Source organism: Eubalaena glacialis, chromosome 12 (genome assembly GCF_028564815.1).
Source record: "Eubalaena glacialis isolate mEubGla1 chromosome 12, mEubGla1.1.hap2.+ XY, whole genome shotgun sequence".
Lineage (NCBI taxonomy): Eukaryota > Metazoa > Chordata > Mammalia > Artiodactyla > Balaenidae > Eubalaena > Eubalaena glacialis.
In genome coordinates this window covers 61,810,148-61,825,627 of record NC_083727.1, presented here as the reverse complement: position 1 = coordinate 61,825,627, position 15,480 = coordinate 61,810,148, and the positions used below count along the sequence as shown (strand labels likewise).

At 37.8% G+C, this 15,480-nt stretch overlaps 1 protein-coding gene and 1 pseudogene across 1 annotated transcript in view; one reads left to right on the top strand and one right to left on the bottom strand.

Moving 5' to 3' along the window:
* The window catches only part of KLHL32 (kelch like family member 32), a 237,904-nt gene that overhangs the window by 160,521 nt on the left and 61,903 nt on the right, over positions 1–15,480 (top strand). The gene's annotated exons all lie outside the window — the stretch shown is intronic.
* Positions 9,556–9,663, bottom strand: LOC133102691 (U5 spliceosomal RNA; annotated as a pseudogene).

The window sequence follows — 15,480 nt, the reverse complement described above, 5'->3', positions numbered from 1 at the left end:
GTGGAGCATGGGCTCTAGGAGTGCGGGCTTCAGTAGTTGTGGCATGCGGGCTCAGTAGTTGTGACTCACGGGCTCTAGAGCACAGGCTCAGTAGTTGTGGCGCACAGGCTTAGTTGCTCTGCGGCATGTGAGATCTTCCCAGACCAGGGCTCGAAACTGTGTCCCCTGCATTGGCAGGTGAACCACTGGACCACCAGGGAAGTCCCGATAGGAAGTATTTCAAGTCAGTTCCAGTAAGTGGCACAGATATTACTTATGCTTCAAGAACAGAAGCTAAAAAGAGCCGGGCCAGCTGAATGCACTTATCTTCTTTGTGTGTGTTCTTGTTGATGAGAAATGCCCACATGCCACCTCCTCTGGCCACACAAGGAAATCAGGTAATTGAAGTAGTGATGGATGGTGTGCTGAAGTTTAAACGTTTTAGGAGGACCTGTCTTATTAACACTTTAAAACAAGTGAGCATAATATCATTAATTTGATTAATTCATTTGCTCTTAATATAGCTTTTAATTTGTAATTCTAGGTGAATTACAATGTAATTTGGCATAAATTATACTAAATTGACTCTAGGTCAGCCAATCACAATGGAAAATTACTCACAGCTGAAAGTAAAACTAGACTTCTCCATCCAGAAAGGACAACGCTTAGTTAAGAGACAGATAGACTTTAGGCGTCCCTCTGTTCGGCTGTGAGAATGACATTGAACCTGCCGAGGGCTGTAAGTGATTTCTTTTTTTTTTTATTTAAACATCTTTATTGAAGTATAATTGCTTTACAATGGTGTGTTACTTTCTGCTTTATAACAAAGTGAATCAGTTATACATATACATATGTTCCCATATCTCTTCCCTCTTGCATCTCCCTCCCTCCCACCCTCCCTATCCCACCCCTCTAGGTGGTCACAAAGCACCGAGCTGATCTCCCTGTGCTATGCGGCTGCTTCCCACTAGCTATCTATTTTACATTTGGTAGTGTATATATGTCCATGACACTCTCTCACCCTGTCACATCTCACCCCTCCCCCTCCCCATATCCTCAAGTCCATTCTCTAGTAGGTCTGTGTCTTTATTCCCGTCTTGCCACTAGGTTCTTCATGACCTTTTTTTTTTTTTTCCCTTAGATTCCATATATATGTGTTAGCATACTGTATTTCTTTTTCTCTTTCTGACTTACTTCACTCTGTATTTCTTATTCTGCCCACTGCTGGGACTGTATACTCTGGAGTGAAGCCCAATAGAAAGAGTAAATAATAAAGTAAACAAAGGGGTTGATTTGTCAGGTTACCAGGTCCCCTGAAGAATCTTTCTGCTCTTTTCATGTCTTGTACGACTTAGGCCATGTAGAGGGGCTGTGTAGTGCTTTCGAATGATGAATTCCACACCTCTTGGATTCGAGAGGTTAGAACAGGTACTGACCCAGGTCGGCCTGCTTTTCATCCTCCTGTTCTGTGAACCAGCTAGGAAATCTTTTAAATCCCATGTGCTGTCAGTATCCCAAAGCCACTCCTATTTGACCAATATACAAACTACCTTCCGGGCAGAAGGAAGTTGTGCCTTAAAAGCCAGTGCCACTCTGGGAGAAGAACGAAGCCCTCAGGAGATGACAGAGCCCGGTCATTGATAAAGCTTGCTGGAGGCGCCTGTGTGCACATGAGAAGTAAGGTGACTACTGAAGGATGGGGTGCTTAAGGAATTGGTGGGAGAACAAGGATGGATTTGGAAAATACTTGTGTTTTAACCATGTGCCAGATATCTTCCTTTGAGAATTGTCTCATATAAAAACAGTCAAAATGAAAACTTTGAAATGCTACAGAAAGTCATATGACAGATTTAGTAATATCCTGCTTGAGGTATATTTACATGTAAGTAGAACTATGGGAATTTTGTGCATTCTCAATACTTTTGCTGTGAGCAATTAACCCATAAAATGAGGTCTAGCTATGAGGGGACAAATTTTGCTAAATATTGCATGGAAAATTCCAGGCTGTTTTTAATAATTCTTTTTACTTTGTTCATTATGTACCCTTATCGTATCGTTCCAACTCACAATCTAGCAAATAAAATGGCCTAAGTTTTATGTAACAATTTTGAGTAGAGAGGTTAAAAACTACCCTGTCCCCTGTCTCTTACACATATACAGGTGGGGTTCACACCATACACACGCTTGCAGGTAGACACACACACACACACACACGCACACCACAGGTTGCATGCATATTAATTTTTGCAGCTAAAAAACTTTCCTTTGTTTTGCAATACTGACTTGAATCATAATTACTCTCATTATTGGCTGGTCGATCCCAAGATTAAGGAAGAAAATAGAAGTTAGGAACTTATTTTTGCTACTCCAAGTGTATATTTCATTCATCATCAACTTTTTAAAGATATTAATGTCTGTAGTCTGGATTGTTGCTCTATGAATGCAGCTGTATATTGTCTCAATTTTCTCCAAATCCCTTTTATGCCAAATTTAGCCTGGCCTATCACAGAAATTTTTATTCCTTTTCCCCGAATATTCTTCTTGATACCAGCATAGGGTTGGGGGGTTCCAGTCTTTCCTGCCCCTGTGGTTCCCAGTATAGCTTCATGTTCTTAACTCAAAACCACCCTTATTTGATCCATACCCTCTGATGGATGAGCTCCTTTGAGGTCTTAATGGGGTGTTCTTCGAGAACAGTAAGGATTTGGGGCAGAGGAACTAGTACTGAAGTAAGCAGAGCAGAGGGGTTGAGAGAACACATTTACAGGGTATTTCTGCCCTCGGTTTTATCTTCTCATCATTTAGAATGCCAGCGGAATAAATGGGTCTGTTAATCAAACAGCACTGAGAGGTTAGGTCATTGGAAGCCTTTTTAGTCATTTTGTGCTTTTCAAGAGTGAATTGGTTAGAATTATGCTGAAGACCCACTTGAAGCCTCAGCTGATAACCCTACCTGTGTTTTATAACTCTGCACCGTCAGAGCTCATAATAAGTCAAACATTCTTTCAGTGGTACTCATAAGGGAGGGGAAAAAAGCCCCACAAATTTAAGAGTAATTTCAGATTGTAAATGAAAAGGAGAGGCACGACTGTGCATTTGCACCAATCATGCCTTCCTTTCATCTGCTCTGATTAGGCCTGGTGCGGTTTCATCAGACCCCTCCATCACCGAGCTGTCACTCCAGCCGTCTGTTGATTGAAAACAATCAAGGCTCTGATGGCACAATTATTCTGACCCTTTAACTAGAGGCTGCTGTGATAATGAAAGGTTGATTATGATAGTTTGTGCCTCTTTCAGTTTGCCAAGAAGGTTAATTTGGGCATCAGACGGATGTTTAATGGGCGCTTGCTGGCTACGCTGAGGTAAATGAGAACGTGCGGTCTTGGATATTGCACGGATATAGTTTGGCTGTCAATCATTGTCATTTGGAGTTTGTGCCTCACACTCTGGAAATCACATTTTATTTTTTCCTTGGGATTTAATTTATTCTGTGCCCTGAGGAAGTTCTTTCACTCGGTGACCTTCACAGCAGCTTTCTCTGCCTTTTTTTTTTTTTTTTTCTTTTTTCAAATGGAGCTCAAAGGCACAACACATCTAGAAGAGCATTTTTCTTTCATTTTCACTTAAAAATGGAAACTTTAAAAATCCGTCCTTATCACTGCCTTCCAATAGAGCAAATGTTTCCATCCCGGTTGTGCAGTGGGGAAGTATAAACGACAGGGATACTCTGGCCAGTTTGCTAATGCAGCAGCTCCCGCACTTGTTCTGCCCTGTTTCTTACACCAACCAGCAAAGCTAGTAAATTCAAAATGGGCGCATATATGGAACTGAAGGCTCCATTCTCCTTATGTTTCTCTCAGCAGCATGTCTCAGAATAGTTTGATGAATTCTTGTTTCCAAGGGCAACATCTGACTCCTTTTCCCTTCTTGGGAAGCATGGGGGAGGGGTTGAGCCAGGGAGACAGATATTTGTCTGCAGGAGTACGAAGGTTATTAAAAGTTGCAAATTTCAATTTGTATAATCCCAGCGCCTAATCTTGTTGCTTTTTGAAGCATAGGGTAAAAAAGATGCAGGCACCTAATAGTGCTGGTCTTTACAGTGTGTAGCTCCTTACAATCTTCTTTTATGCATACCTTTTAAAAAGAAAAATAAAGGAAAAGAAGAAATAAAGGAAACCTTTAATTCTGTCTCCAAGCTGTGCATAGTGGTCTCCTAGATTAGGCACCTAAGAGCCAGAATCATTGTTCTGCTTTTTCATTTGTGTTGTCTTCAGGTTTTTTTCCCCCAGTGAACGTTCAGCAGCATATTTCTACCTAGCCTTGGACATTTTTTCTCACATGTCAATTGTAAAACAATTAAGTCTATAGATGTTAAAGTGACAGCATCATAATGATAATAATTTTATTTCAAGTGTTCTATTTTCACACTATTTATTTCTTGCTTTAAAAAAAAAAGCTATTCGTTTTTGAATGGTAAAGAGAGTCATTAAGCGATAATTCAGTCTCACGTGAAGAGGCTCAAAAAATGAATTAAGTCATTGAATCCAGTTACTGTTTTAATGCAGCCCTTATTTAAGCAACAGTGCTGTTTAAAATATTTTAAAAGATATGCGAATAGGATTGTGCATATATATATGTAGTCTCACCAGATTCTCCACTGCACTAGACCGCAAATGATTATTTTTGTTTAGCTCTCTGGATAGCATGCATAAAATCACCCTCAGGGATGCTTAGTAAATTACTGATTAGTTATGTCTTGTTTTTATTCCAGCAATGGGGAGTAAAAAGTTAAATAGGGGAGAAATGTATCAGTCAATCAAGAGAGATTTTTTCGGTATTTAAAAAATAGTGTGACTTGTCACAGTGGTATCTATATTTTATTTTTAGATTCACTGTTTATAAATTAATGAGACTTACGAAAAGAATTTCTTCTTGAAGTATAATTCATTCTTTCAAACTGTTTTTTGTCCAAGCCTGACTGGGTTTCTGCCTTCTCCCAACCTGTTGAACCCTTTACCTGTTGTGGAAAACTGATATCCAAAAACCAAGGACTTTCCCTATGTCCTCATAAGCTCTCCACCACATTCCCAGAACTGTGCTCTCACGCTGACTCCGTTCACTGAAACTGCATCCCCTCAGCAGTGATGTCCCCCTTCAGAGGGTCCTCAGAGTGTCTCACACCTCATCTCCCGGCCTGGGCTGGCATTTCCTCTGCTCGCAGGGCTGGCAGTCATTGGACCCAGTTTCTCTTTCCTCTTCAACCCTTCTGTCTCCGCCTTCAAGGTTCCAACACATTGTTCCTCCTAACCTTATGAAGATGTCTTGGATCTGTGATTTCTCATAATTCCCACAGATTTCCTTCTGGGTGCCTGGCCCTGGGACTGAGACACGCTCCTCCTCACCGGACAGCCTTTGGAACGGCTACTACCTTCTAGTACTCCTTCCCTCACCCATTGCAGCCCCTTCCCTGCTTACAGGTCTTCTGAGATTGTCAAGCCACTGGTTCTCCTGCACTGGGCCTGTCTGCCCACATACCCATTTTCCGTACACGACTATTATAAATTGGCTCTCTAAGCCACTTCCCCCACTCAAAAATATGTCATCGTTGTGCTAAAAAGAATGTATCTTCTTTGACAGAAATATCACTTGTATATTATACTCAAAGGTGCTTCAAGGTGCGAATAGAGGATTCAGCGTTCCCCACTTATTTATAGGGTGATGAAATGAAGTTGGAGAACGCAGTGTGAAGTATTCTTTTCAGGCATCAGTAGGCAGGGTGAAATTCACATAGTGAAGGAGGTCAGTGGTCGGCATGGCATTTATGTGTGTTCTTTGCAACTCACTGAGGGTGTAGGCCCTGGCACCGCAGCCCACCAGCTCCATCCCCTTGATAGTAGAGTCTGGCCCCTGACCGTGTTTAGTCATGGGCTTCAGGTACTGGGTTCCCCACTCCAATCACTGTACTCTGTAGCTCTAAATTAACGTTGAAAGTGACCTTTGAGGATTCTTTTCTTTTTACTTGGAGGCTGCCAACATTAACCCTTAAATGCAGCATAGGTACTTCCTGAACATCTAAATTCATCACAGTACCACTTGTTTGAGGGATTTGACTATCTCTGTATCTGTGACCTGGGGCAGCTGCTTGAGCCTGTGAGCTCCTTTTGGTCATTAAAGGTTTCATTTCAGGTGGGGAGTGTATGTGCCAGTGAACCTGTAATTGGTTCATTATTATTGAATCAGTTTATAAAGAAATATTCAAAGGCTTGATGCCCCCAGGATGCTCCAGGGCATGCTTACAAATTAAACAGCTTTTTAAAAAAACTATAAAGTTTAAAAATGTACCAGCAATATTTAAAACACCCATGAGGGAAATGGAAACATAAAAAGATGGTTTTTGCTTGTGTCTGAAAATCTGCCTACAATAGACTGAATCTTCCAAACTTGTAGGATTTTTCTTCCCCTAATTTCATACTCCCTGAGTATATTTTACAGGGATATGTTAAGACACTTGAGGTTAAGAGTAAGGCTTGAGCTTTATGGTATTAACAGAGCTTAAAAGTGAATGGCAAGTAAGACTGTATATATGTGTACCAATGAGGATCTTCTTTCTCACCAAGTAAGTTCCTGGCAGATATTGGGCACTCAATAAGAAATTGAGGAGTGGTTGAATGAAAAAACTAAAAGAAAAGATTCATGATTATATCATTTACCCCAGAGCAACAAAACAGGAAGAAAGCAATCAACTCAATCAATCGTTATTTTAGTTTTCTCAAGCCAGATAGCTTAGTTTATATATATTTTTCCTTGCCACTAAGTTAACTGAGTTGAGATTTGAAGGAACTGATGGACATGAATTCAAATATTTTTAATGGGACACTCAAGCCAAGTAAAGAAAGTGAATATATACTGAGTGTTATGCAGAGACAAGTAGGTTTATGTCTGTGTCTCTCTTTTCATTCATTCATGTTTCTCTGACTGGGGTTTAACAAGGCCACATACCTTTAATAACTGGGTTAGAATTACTGAATTCATTGGTGTGGAAATAGGCTTATCATAAGGGCTAGTTTGTAATCTGCAACAGATTATCTGCCATGCTTTTATTATCAGTTTATAGCATGTGAAGTATTTAATACTGTGTAGCAAATTCCTTATCAACCACAGAGATCTCTCAAAATTTGTGTCAATATTGCACAATATTGTGTTGTATAAGAATTGTCTGTGCTGGCTTTATCATGAATTCAGAAGGATAGGTGAGTTGAGGATTAGCTCCATCTCTTGGTGGTGCATTGCCATCATATTAATTCTGTTTATTGTCTAAATGTCATAGTTTACCAAGCACTTTCACATGTTATCTCATTCAATCCTATGTAGACCCTATGATGTAAACAACATCATCTTTGTTTTACAGGTGATGAAACTGAGCCTCAGTATATTTGTGTTTTTCCTAAATGTTCAAATGTGTTAAGTTGCAGAAACAGGTCTTTTGACATCAAGTCTTGTCTCCTTTTCATTGTGTCATATGCACCTCTATGGGCATGTACCAATTAGTGGTAGAAAAAAGCATCAGGATTTCCCTGTCCTTTCAGTTGACTTCACCCTGATAATGCATCCTCAATGCATGCAGTAGCTGGAAAATAACGTGAAGTGGTGTGACCCAGCTAGGGTCACTTCTACGCCCTGTTGCCAGTGGGATACAGCAGGGTTTTCTTCTATTGACCAAATTGGTTTTCTCTGATTTTCCAGTGTTGTTCTGACAATATAAGCTTAATATCTCACTGACCACATTACCTTTTATACCCAGAAGGTCGTCATATATAAATATGCATCACTAATATCTTACTTAGAAGTCTCACCCATCAGTCTAGCCTCAAATGATACTCTGATGCTATCAGTGATTAGATGAATGAGTATTATCTTTTGGTTCAGAGACCATTGGAGGCAATTATAGGAAGCTATTTCTAATTGTTCCTGTATTTTGCTCAAGTGTGAGGAGACCAGGAATAGGTTCCATTTTCCCTGCAGCATCTTTGGCATAGGTGACGTTGATTGTTTTTCTTGTCCTGTCGGACATTCTTCCTATATAAAAAGCTTTGTATATTCCAGATATGGGGATGGTGTATTTAAAGACTGTCTTGAGGTAAAATTTCATGTGAATAGTTTACTAAATATTTTCATTTCTAAATAAAATCACGTTCTGGGATTTTAAATAAATAGTACCTTGAAGCAGTCACTTACAAACTTGAAATGTGTGTTCTTTGGCTGAGATTATTTTATTTTTATGTGAGCCTGTGTACACATGCACTTTCACATGCCACACACGTGTATATTTCTGTTGAGTTCAGAATTACAGACAAAAAAACCATCACTTTGTTTTTCTGAAAAGAGATTTATAAAAACTATTTGTGCTATAGAAATCTGTGACTTGGATACTAGACACAGTGATTAATTTTTATTGTCTCTCCCACCTGTAGGAATGTTGGAGGATTCTACTTTATGGTTTTTTTTTTTTAAGTTTTCAAACTTTTAATTTAAAAATTTTATTATTTTTTTAGGTATAGTTGATTTACAATGTTGTGTTAGTTTCAGGCGTACAGCAAAGTGATTCAGTTATACATACATATATATATATATGTATATATTCTTTTTCAGATTCTTTTTCCGTACACGTTATTACAAAATATTGAGTATAGTTCCCTATGCTATACAGTAGGTCCTTGTTGGTTATCTATTTTATATATAGTAGTGTGTATATGAGGATTCTACTTTAAAATATTACTTTTTGGTGGATCTGTAAGTGACATACATCCTAGAGATAAAAGAGACTCTCTCATCAACTCACTCGTTTTACAGATGAGAAGCCAAATGACTGGTCCAGTGTCGGCTACATACTCTTGCTGTTCTTTGTATTGACTTTTCAAAGATCAGCTCAAATTGGTGGCCAATTCTCGAGGTGGAAAAGACATGACAGTATACTAACCTCATCTCTTTTCCTATCTTTGTTTTCTCTTCATCTTGATACACAATTTACCTTTTAAAAGATCGCCTTGTGTTATAAGACTGAACCAACTCAGGTCACTTGCATTTGCCCTCACAAATACCTGGAACTTAAATGTGGCATGCCTCAGGGCAGGTTTCCTTGTGGTTCCTATGTGTTTATCGCTATGTGTTTATCGCTGTCTACGGGAAAGAGACATCCTTGGTTGCAAGGGCTCTTGCTTTTGATGCTTGGCAGTATGTATTTTTTTGAAAAAAAATATGTATTAAAGATGGTTATCAGCACTTTTTTTGTTCTTTCAATTTTCTATTTAAAAATAATTTCAAACTTATAGAAAAGTTGCAAGAATAAGAACAGTAAAGAACACCCGTATGATTTGCTCATTTCTTAAGCAAATTACTTCGTTTGCTTTATCATATGTTCTCTGTCTCTGTCTCACTCTCTAGATATCTATCTATCTATAAATATCTGTAGATATATGCAGTAGGAGAATAGATAGATATCTAAACAGAGAGAGAGAGCGTGCGCGCACGTGTGCTTTTTTTTTCCTGAGCCATTTGAGGGTAAGTTGTATACATCATGTTTTTTTTTTTTAAACCCCTAAAAAAACCCCTCATAACTGTTCTTTTCCACGGAAATCTTTAGTAAAAAGCAAAAGATTTATACAATCTGAAGAGAAACCAGAGTATTATCAGGCACAAATTTTTTGCTAAAGGTGAAAATAAGAGCATTTGTCAGTCTTCCAGCTTCATAAAGTTTTAAATGAACAATGAAAGAATATGTGTTATTATCATATCTACTAAGCTGAATATTCTTTTTAAAATCTGTCAGGTCTTTTTTTCTGACAGTATATGAACCTGGGACCGCATCAGATTTGATTCTATTGAAATATATTTGTTAGAGGAAAAAAATAGCCTATGTGTCTTATATAAGGTTGTAGTCAGCTATAATGGTTAGTGTACAACCTCCCTTGAAAAATCTGTTTTACAAGCAAAATGTTGACACAGTTTTAATTACAGCACTCAAGTGAGCACTGTTATAATTTTTAATATTCCTCCATGGTACCATTTTCACTGTTCTGGTAGAGCAACATACCCTGATCTTATGTTCCTAGTTTCTGGTGTCTTTAGATAGGAATGTTGCCTTTTTGAACAGAAATCTTTCATTTGGTCTCAAAGAAGAGAATGGGGCTATAAAATTTTGTGCACTTTTTATTAATACGAACTTTCTATGTCAGTCATTATTCTGGTTTAATATGTCACTATTTAGAGCTTTAACATGACTCACGTTAAAGAAATGAGATTCTATGTATCAGTAGTTTAACATGGCAAGTCTCAACACCTGTTCACATACAGGAGGGAAACTTTCCACATTTACCATCTAAAGAAACTTTATAATATTAAAAGGGTATCTTGCTAAAGTTTTATGTTTACGTTTATTTGAATTTAAAGCATTATAAAATAATATACGAGATAGTGTACTTGAATGCAATATATAATAGTCAGTGCAACTTCCCTTTGAGGACATGGATTAGAAGATGGTGAGCATCCTTGATCCTCTGTTTGGAAAGGAAAAATTCTGTCTGTGCATTGTCATTCATTCTATTAAAGCATTCTCTTATGGCTCCCCACTCCTTGCTGCCCAAGTGCTCTTTAACATAAGCTTCAGGATCTTCCGGAATGCCAGGTGGTTGCTGATTTGTTCCTGTGCCCTTCCTTTGTTCCTTTCTGAATTTGCAGAACTGTGGAATTTGTGCTGCCTTTTGGGCACTGAGGGGAGACTGGTGCCCTGGCTTATCTCAGTGGGATGACAGGACTGGCAAGGATATAGACACTTGTGCCTTCACAGCATGGGCTCCTGCAAAAGGCGGGGCTCAGTTTGCCCCTTCAGCAAAGCTGTCTGCAACCAGGTTTTAAAATAGGAGAATAATTATAGCTGCCCCGGGCCAAGGGGGCAGAATCAGACTGTGGGCAAAAATACCAGTTCTTGCTTATTCAGCTCTGGCTGAGGAATTCTGTGATGAGAATATCTTCTTCAGTGAAAACGAATTCTTGTGAACTAAGAGAAAGAAATAGTTACTGCTTTTCAACAATGTTGTAAGAGCTTTATCTTTTGTCAGCGTTAGTTAAAGACATTTGATCACTCATCTGATGAGAACTGCTTTTGTAAAGGGCATTTTTAATATATGTTTGCAAGATATAAAGGCAGTTTTATGGAAGAGTGCATTAATGTGTATTCTTGGATTTGAGATGACTTCATAATTCATATATTTTCCAGGAAATATGTGCGTGTAAAATTTCTTATTGTTTTGGCATTGCTTCGTGGTCACGTTGGGTAGTACACATATGTATGGACATATATAAGCAGAGGTAGATTTTAAAACAGCAGCTTCTATCTGGGTGTGTTTGAGCGAGAACAGTAAAGGAATTTGGATCATAACTTGAGGGCTTATAATATTAGGAATGTAACATTCGTTCATATAATTGACATATTTCTGAAATACATTTGAGTAGATTATATATTTTAATTGAATTAGAGAAAATTTTGCATAATTTAAAATTATATACTTTTATATTTAGTATTATATATTATATATTCTATTCACAGAATAGCAATCAGTGGGGATACACTGAGAACACTAAAAGGAAGGGATTATTTTCCATATATTTTTGAGCCAGGTTTAGTTAACAAGGAATGACCTAGAGTTAAAATACATATTCCCATAAAAAGTGAAACAATAATTCAATACTCAAAGGATGCCCTTTCCCCTAAAGACTTATTCTTTACTTACAAACTCTTTAATCCATACAATTAAATGCATGGTTTTTATGCAAAAGTAATCCATAAATGAGACTCACTGAAAAATATTGTCACCTATCTAGAAGCAAAGTATACATGTTTAAAAAACAGACTTCATTTTTCTAATTTAGACAATATGGACATTAAGTTTGGTTTTGAGTGCATTTGGTTTTGAGTGCCTGGATTCTACCTTAAAATAATTATTGATGGAAAAATAATGATGATATGATATAATAGAAGAACACATTATATAACTTAAAAACTGGATTTCTGGTTCCAGCTTTTCCATTAATCAGCTGCATGACTTGTAGTAAGTCAAATAGCTTGTCTGGATTTAATTTCTACTAGTAAAATTGAGAAGCTTGAACCAAAAGTACTCTAAAGTTTCTTCTTGCCCTAATACTTTATATTTGAGGGATTAACAGATTACGATGTTCATTGCATTGCCAAGAATGTCAAATAGAGGTGACCAGCACCAGTTATGGAGGGAGTAAAACAAGTGCCTTATATAAGTAAGTCCAGTACACTGCATGCTGCCGTGGTGAGTTTTGTGAGCTTATAAGGGCTTTATAGGAAAGCCACAAAGATGAGATAATAAAATAGGAAATTGAAGACTGTGATAGATAGATAAATAAATATATTAAGGAACTGATGTTGTTGGTTCAAGAGAAATATGACAAATAGCCTAAGAATAGTTATAAAGGATTTTCCATTATTCAACAATTATGTTTAACATACTACGTGCCAGACACTGTTCTTATCAAGAATCTGAGGATAAGGTGAGTTGACGTTGGAATAAGCTGTAGCCAATGCTCCTTTTAGGAAGGAACAGTTCTCCATCAGGGTAAGGTGTACTAGATTGGGTTAGGTAGGGTGCTTGGGAGATCTCCTATAGTCTTTGGAGATGACAGTCCCTGTGTTTCAGATGGTTTAGGAAACATCTTGCCTAATTGCCCTGTTTCCTAAGTACTCTTTGATCTGTCCCCCCCAAACCGAATCCTTGAATTCTTTTCCACTGTTGCTGGCTTTGTCACCTAAAGAGTCTGAGATAAAACTTTCACTATATGCTCCATTCCCCCCCACCCAATTAAAATATTCTAGAGTTTAGGGTGATGGGGATGTCAGTGTGCCAGAATAAGTAAGATAGAATAGGATTTTAGCCTTCCCTGGGTTATGCTTTCTAAGTGTAGTATCATTAAAAGCCAAAAGTTCCCAGAATAAACATTTTCAAACATTAAGCCCCAAAATACACTACAAAGCTAGCTGTGGTCTTTGTGTTCCATGATGCCCTGATGATGAATCAGCCTTCTGTTTACTGTAGTTTCTAAACCTCTTAAAATGGGCTCCAGGGTTGCCTCTACCACCTTGCCCTTAATTCAGCATGGCAATGGATAGTGCTCTGGTGAGGTTCACGGTGTAGAAGTGTTTTTGAGGTAGCCCATTGCTTTGGATTTTCTTTGACATTTCTTCCATTATTTGGATAAGTAAGAGTTATCCATGATTTCAGTTATTTTTCTCTTTTATATTTTCACCAAAGTAAAAACTGAGTACAGTAACACTTTTACTTTTGTTTATGTATTATTGCAAAAGCAAAACTGCACAGAGTTTTTATATGACTGACTTTTATGCTATCAGAATCAGCCGTTGATTTATAGAGCCAAGGTCTCAAAATATGCTGTCTTACCCATAGTGAGAGCTTACCCATATCTTACTACAAAGGAAATACGCTGTCTTACCTATGGTATTAGCTACACATGCCCTATATCTTTACTAAAGCATCCTACTTAAACTTCATTTAATTTAAGCCTTTTAAAATTTGAAACAACAGACTTAGTTTACTCTTATAAAGCAGCAATTTACAGTCTCATAAATGGGAATCTGTCTACAACCTTCCTACTCAAAACGTGGTCCATGGGCTAGCAGCATATGCATCGCCTGGGAGATTGTTAGAAATGCAGACTTGCAACCCTCCTCCTCCTCCTCCCTATTGAATCAAAATCTGCATTTTGCCCAGAAACACCAGGTAATTCATGCGCATGTTAGATTTGAGAAGCACTGGATTTAAATCTGTAAATAATACTATATCCAGGTGAGATTGGTTCAAAGTTGGCAGAATTGTAAATTATATTTACCTTTGATCTGGAGAAAAGATAAACCCAACAAGTATGAATGACTTGTGTAGTCTGAAAATATTTATAAATAATAAATGTGTGAAAATTATATGAAAAATGTGAGAAGTTAGACATACTGGCAATAAATAAGATAAACATTATCCCAGAAAATGCAAACTAAATGTATGTTCACAAAGTATTCTGTAATACATAGTATTTGGGGAAATTGAACATGGAAACCATCATGATATTGCGACGTAAGGGGTGATAAGTAGACAGAAAGCCAGAAATGAATCAGAGATAGGTCACAGTGGTCACTGTTCCACTGCTAGTTTGATTCCTTAGAAATTTTCTTAAAGGCAGAGTCTAGTTGTGGCTTGTATATCTTTCATACAGTAAGTGACACTGTTTGCTAGAAAGATAAAAGTAAATCAGAGAGTGTTAAGAGATGGGCTAGAAGATTGATTAGGGCATAGGAAGAACTGATTTATGAGGAAGGAGAAAAGTAATTAAATGGGCAGCACTGTGCTATAAAAAGAGGCTATAGAGACATGAATGTTTATTTGCTCTTTCTCCAATGCTGTTTTCCTGTAGTATCCATATGCAAGATGCAGAAACATTAGGATATCAGGATGCTAAGAAATTCGTTACAAAACAAAGCAGTACCATCTGGAATTACTCCAATTAGGAGCAATATGAAAGATTAAGTTTCAGAAAATTTTACCTTGTGCATAAGGAGTAACCTTGAGTGGGATGACTTTATCCCTGAAAACTTTTGAAAGCTCTGTGGGCAAAGAATGGAGAATCATTTATTAAGTTGTAGAATTCTAATTGGAACCCATCTCTTGAAACTTCTAAAATTAGGGTGGAGAAAAACCAGGATCTTGCCTGTGGGACAACTCTCCACTTCCGGCAGAGACTTGGTGATTGATGAGTGACATTTTTCTTCTGCACTATCTTTGATTATTACTGTGTTACCATACACAGGTAATTTTTTTTTCATCAGGTTAGTATCTTATTTAAATAAAAAATACTAGTTTCTAGAAAAACAGCCACAGAGTGTCACTCATCTGCCCTCCATTGTGTCTGCCTCCGTGGCATCCGTAGGCTACCTGGCAACCAGTGACATTCTTTTTCCATTTCTCTTCACTCATTATTCATTTAGAGATGCAAGTCAGTATATATTGGAAGCAAATTCACTTGCTACCTTCTCTTCATCTGGAAAACTAAAAAGACATGCCCAAAATATGCCTTGCCTTTTAGAGCCATTTGTCAAATGGATACAGAAACTCTGAAAGCCTGAAATCATCTAATGCTTCAGAGAGTTTAGTGATCCTTTTCACAAGGATGAAAACCAAGCTCACGTTTGTCAAGGAGTAATGGTCTGAGGGCACTACATTTCTTTCTGTCTTCTCCGTAGACGTTTTTCCCAGTGCAATGAATCAGCTGAAAAAGGAAGCCCAGAACCCCAATTCCACTGGTCAGAAAGCAAGTAAAACACAGCAGAATTATTCAGTATTTTCTTTACTTTTTTATGCTAATTGCTTCAGGTCCACATTTATATTGCTTAGGAGATCTAGTTTAATATAGGTACTG